At 47.0% G+C, this 5,323-nt stretch overlaps 1 pseudogene; it reads left to right on the top strand.

Annotated features, from left to right (window-relative positions):
* Positions 1–2,059: 2,059 nt before the first annotated feature.
* LOC112068540 (probable phospholipid-transporting ATPase IIB) overlaps positions 2,060–5,323 on the top strand; it is a 37,448-nt pseudogene continuing 34,184 nt past the window's right edge.

Below are 5,323 nucleotides of genomic sequence, written 5' to 3' on the forward strand. Positions count from 1 at the left end.
CCCATCAAAAAAGCTGACTAGCATAGCCTAGCCTAAAGCACAGGGATATCATATAATAAATGTTCATGAAATAAAGTCCAAGACACCAAATGAAAGATACACATCTTGTGAATCCAGCCATCATTTCAGATTTTTAAAATGTTTTACAGGGAAGACACATATGTATTTCTATTAGCTAACCACCATAGCAAAAGACAACTTTTTTTCCCACCATTTTTTTCTGCATAGGTAGCTATCACAAATTCGACAAATAAGATATAAATAGTCACTAACCAAGAAACAACTTCATCAGATGACAGTCTGATAACATATTTATTGTATAGCATATGTTTTGTTCGAAAAATGTGCATATTTCAGGTATAAATCATAGTTTTACATTGCAGCCACCATACAACTCTCACCAAAGCAACTAGAATAACTACAGAGAGCAACGTGAATTACCTAAATACTCATCATAAAACATTTATACATCACTAACCGCTACACCTCATATATACAAAATTAGAACGCTTGCGCGCTACAAAAGGAGAACTAGACGATCATAGCGTAAACTCAACAACACTTAATAAACTGACCCTGGAACAGAGCATCGATTTCAGATTTCTCACTTCCTGACAGGAAGTTAGCTGCAACAAGTTCTGTTTTACTCACAGATATAATTCAAACGGTTTTAGAAACTAGAGAGTGTTTTCTATCCAATAGTAATAATAATATGCATATTGTACGAGCAAGAATTGAGTACGAGGCAATTTAATTTGGGAACAAATTTTTACAAAGTCGAAATGGCGCCCCCCTATTGACAAAGGGCTTGTAAGTAAGCATTTCACTGTAAGGTCTACACCGGTTGTGTATTTCACTGTAAGGTCTACACCGGCGCATGTAACAAATACAATTTGATTTAAAGATAATTAATTTAAGGGGAATTATCCAAAATGTTTATTGCACGACTAATAAGTAAGTTCGGAATACTGCAGCCAATGTTAATTGGTGATGTGTCCCAAAATAATTTATATTATGAAAGTTTCTGACAGGATTGTCCATCAGCCCAAAAAAAGTTGTGCAGTGAAAGTTTTCAAAAACTTTACAACCAACCAGAATCAATTGGACACAGTAATACATAATGCAGCTTTAATATTTAAATAAATGTATGATTTCTTAGTGTCACGTTCTGACCATAGTTCTTGTGTGTTGTGCTTGTTTTAGTGTTGGTCAGGACGTGAGCTGGGTGGTCATTCTATGTTGTGTGTCTAGTTTGTCTGTTTCTATGTTTGGCCTAATATGGTTCTCAATCAGAGGCAGATGTTTTGTGTTGTCTCTGATTGGGAATCATATATAGGTGGCTTGTTTTGTGTTGGGGTTTGTGGGTGGTTGTTTCCTGTCTCTGTGTTTGCTCTGCACCAGATAGGGCTGTATCGGTTTGCCACATTTGTTATTTTGTATCGTTGTAAGTGTTCACAGTTTTCGTCTTGTTGATTAAATCATGTTGAACACGGAATACGCTGCGTCTTGGTCCGATCCCTGCTCTTCAGATAAAGAGGAGGAAGGCTGCCGTTACAGAACCACCCACCAATCTCGGACCAAGCAGCGTAGCAACGGGCAGCAGCAGCAGCAGCAGCGGCCCATTACACAGGACTCCTGGACATGGGAGGAAATTCTGGAGGGTAAGGGACCCTGGGCTAAGGTTGGAGAATATCGCCGCTCTCGTGAAGAGCTGCAGTCAGCTAAAGCCGAAGAGCAGTGGTATGAGGAGGCAGCACGGAAGCGTGGCTGGAAGCCCGAGAAGAAACCCCCAAAATATATTGGGTGGGGGCTAAAGGGGAGTGTGGCGAAGTCAGGTAGGAGACCTGCGCCAACTTCCCGGGCTTACCGTGGAAAGCGAGAGTACGGGCAGACACCGTGTTGTGCGGAAGAGCGCACGGTGTCTCCTGTATGTATGCATAGCCCGGTGCGGTACATCCCAGCTCCACGTATCGGCCGGGCTAGATTGAGCATTGAGCCAGGTGTCATGAAGCCGGCTCAACATATCTGGTCTTCAGTATGTCTCCTCGGGCCGGTGTACATGGCACCAGCCTTACGCATGGTGTCCCCGGCTCGCCAGCACAGTCCAGTGCGGGCGATTCCACCTCGCCGCACTGGCCTGGCTACGGGGAGCATTAAACCAGGTAAGGTTGGGCAGGCTCGGTGCTTAAGAGCTCCTGTACGCCCTTACGGTCCGGTATATCCGGCGCCACCTCCTCGCTCCAGCCCAGTAACACCAGTACCTACACCACGCACCAGGCTTCCTGTGCGTCTCCAGAACTCTGTTCCTCCTCCACACACTCTCCCTGTGGTGCGTGTCTCCAGCCCGGTACCTCCAGTTCCGGCACCACGCACCAAGCCTCCTGTGCGTCTCCAGAGCCCTGTACACACTGTTCCTGCTCCCCGCACTAGCCCTGAGGTGCGTGTCTCCAGTCCGGTACCACCAGTTCCGGTACCACGCGCCAGGCCTATAGTGCGCCTCGAGAGTCCAGTGTGCCCTGTTCCTGCTCCCCGCACTAGCCTTGAGGTGCGTGTCTCCAGTCCGGTACCATCAGTTCCGGCACCACAAACCAGGCCTACTGTGTGCCTCAGCAGGTCTGAGCTGCCTGCCTGCCCAGCGCCGTCTGAGCTGCCTGCCTGCCCAGCGCCATCTGAGCTGCCTGCCTGCCCAGCGCCGTCTCAGCCTTCCGTCTGCCCAGCGCCATCTGAGCCGTCCGTCTGCCCAGCGCCATCTGAGCCGTCCGTCTGCCCAGGGCCATCTAAGCCGTCCGTCTGCCCAGCGCCGTCAGAGCCGCCCGTCTGTCCCGAGCCGTCAGAGCCGCCCATCTGTCCCGAGCCGTTAGAGCCGCCCGTCAGTCAGGAGCCGCCAGAGCCGCCAGCCAGTCAGGAGCTCAGAGCCGCAGCGCCAGAGTCCGGTCAGCTGGCCAGAGCCGCCAGCCAGTCAGGAGCTGCCAGAGCCGCCAGCCAGTCAGGAGCTGCCAGAGCCGCCAGCCAGTCAGGAGCTGCCAGAGCCGCCAGCCAGTCAGGAGCTGCCAGAGCCGCAGCAGTCAGGAGCTGCCAGAGCCGCCAGTCAGTCAGGAGCTGCCAGAGCCGCCCGCCAGTCATGAGCTGCCCTCCAGTCATGAGCTGCCCTCCAGTCATGAACTGCCCTCCAGTCATGAGCTGCCCTCCAGTCATGAGCTGCCATTCAGTCCGGAGCTGCCATTCAATCCGGAGCTGCCATTCAGTCTGGAGCTGCCATTCAGTCCGGAGCTACCTCTCTGTCCTGAGCTACCTCTCTGTACTGAGCTACCTCTCTGTCCTAAGCTGTCTCCTCAGTCTGATGGGGCACTTTGTGAGGGTTCCTAGGCCAAGGTCAGAGGGTCGCCACTCAAAGGACGCTAAGGAGGGGGACAAAGACAATGGTGGAGTGATGTCCTCGTCCAGCGCCGGAGCCGCCACCGCGGACAGATGCCCACCCAGACCCTCCCCTAGAGTTTTAGGGGGTGCGTTCGGAGTCCGCACCTCAGGAGGGGGGTACTGTCACGTTCTGACCATAGTTCTTGTGTGTTGTGCTTGTTTTAGTGTTGGTCAGGACCTCTTCAGACGAAGAGGAGGAAGGCTGCCGTTACACTTAGTGGGTAAACTGAGCATTACGCAAAGTAGTTAAGTCATGTATGTCAAGGGACTATGTTACAATATGTGCAATGTTACCATAAATAAATCTTACAGTAAATATGGACATTTCATTTACATGTGTTATGGCAATAAAAACAGACACCGTAGCTGGTACATAGGTCGTGGTGCAGCAAGTTTGAGGGTAGTGGAGAAGCATAAGTGAGACTTTTTGAGTGAAGTAACTGAGGGCAGAAAAGGATATCGGGGTGCCCAGGAACTTGAAGCTGCTGATCATGTCAATGTACAGTAGATGGGAGAATGGTCAAGTATCACCATCTACTTTGTTTTGCTTAACTACTTGGTCACCATCCCGGATCCGGGAGCATCCTCATCAGTAAAAAAGCTGACTAGCATAGCCTAGCATAGCGCCACAAGTAAATACTAGCATATAAATAGCATGAAATCACAAGTCCAAGACACCAAATTGAAAGATACACATCTTGTGAATCCAGCCATCATTTCCGATTTTTAAAATGTTTTACAGCGAAAACACTATGTATTTCTATTAGCTAACCACAATAGCAAAAGACTCAACCGCATATTTTCACAATTTTTTTACCGCATAGGTAGCTTATCACAAAACCGACCAAATAGAGATATAATTAGTCACTAACCAAGAAACAACTTCATCAGATGACAGTCTTATAATATGTTATACAATAAATCTATGTTTTGTTCGAAAATTTGCATATCTAAGGTATAAATCATAGTTTTACATTGCAGCTACCATAAAAAATATCACCAAAGCAGCCGGAATAATTACTGAGAGCAACGTGAAATACCTAAATACTCATCATAAAACATTTATGAAAAATACATGGTGTACAGCAAATGAAAGATAAACATCTTGTGAATCCAGCCAATATTTCAGATTTTTTAAGTGTTTTACAGCGAAAACACAATATAGCAAACAGCGAAAACACCACTTATATCTATGTAGCTCACACCAAATACAAAAAAGACAGACATTTTTCACAGCACAGGTAGCATGCCACAAAACCAAACATAACTAACAAGATCACCAAACTAACCAAGAAACAACTTCATCAGATGACAGTCCTATAACATGTTTAAACAATAAAGCTATGTTTGTTTGAGGTCAGGGTTTTGATGGCCACTCCAATACCTTGACTTTGTTGTCCTTAACCATTTTGCACAACTTTGGAAGTATGCTTGGGGTCATTGTCCATTTGGAAGACCCATTGCGACCAAGCTTTAACTTCCTGACTGATGTCTTGCTTCAATATATCCACATAATTTTTCCTCCCTCATGATGTAATCTATTTTTGTGAAGTGCACGCAGTCCCTCCTGCAGCAAAGCACCCCCACACATGATGCTGCCACCGCCCGTGCTTCACGGTTGGGATGGTGTTCTTCCGTAGCAACCCTCCCCTTTTTCCTCCAAACATACAATGTTCATTATGGCCAACAGCTCTATTTTTGTTTCATCAGACAGAGGACATTTCTCCAAAAAGTACGATCTTTGTCCCATGTGTAGTTGCAAACCGTAGTCTGGCTTTTTTATGGCGGATTTGGAGCAGTGGTGTTCTGCCTTGCTGAGCGGCCTTTTCAGCTTATGTTGATATAGGACTCGTATTACTGTGAATATAGATATTTTTGTACTTGTTTCCTCCATCATATTCAACAA

The sequence above is a fragment of the Salvelinus sp. IW2-2015 genome, unplaced genomic scaffold (assembly GCF_002910315.2).
Source record: "Salvelinus sp. IW2-2015 unplaced genomic scaffold, ASM291031v2 Un_scaffold560, whole genome shotgun sequence".
Classification (NCBI taxonomy): Eukaryota; Metazoa; Chordata; class Actinopteri; order Salmoniformes; family Salmonidae; genus Salvelinus; species Salvelinus sp. IW2-2015.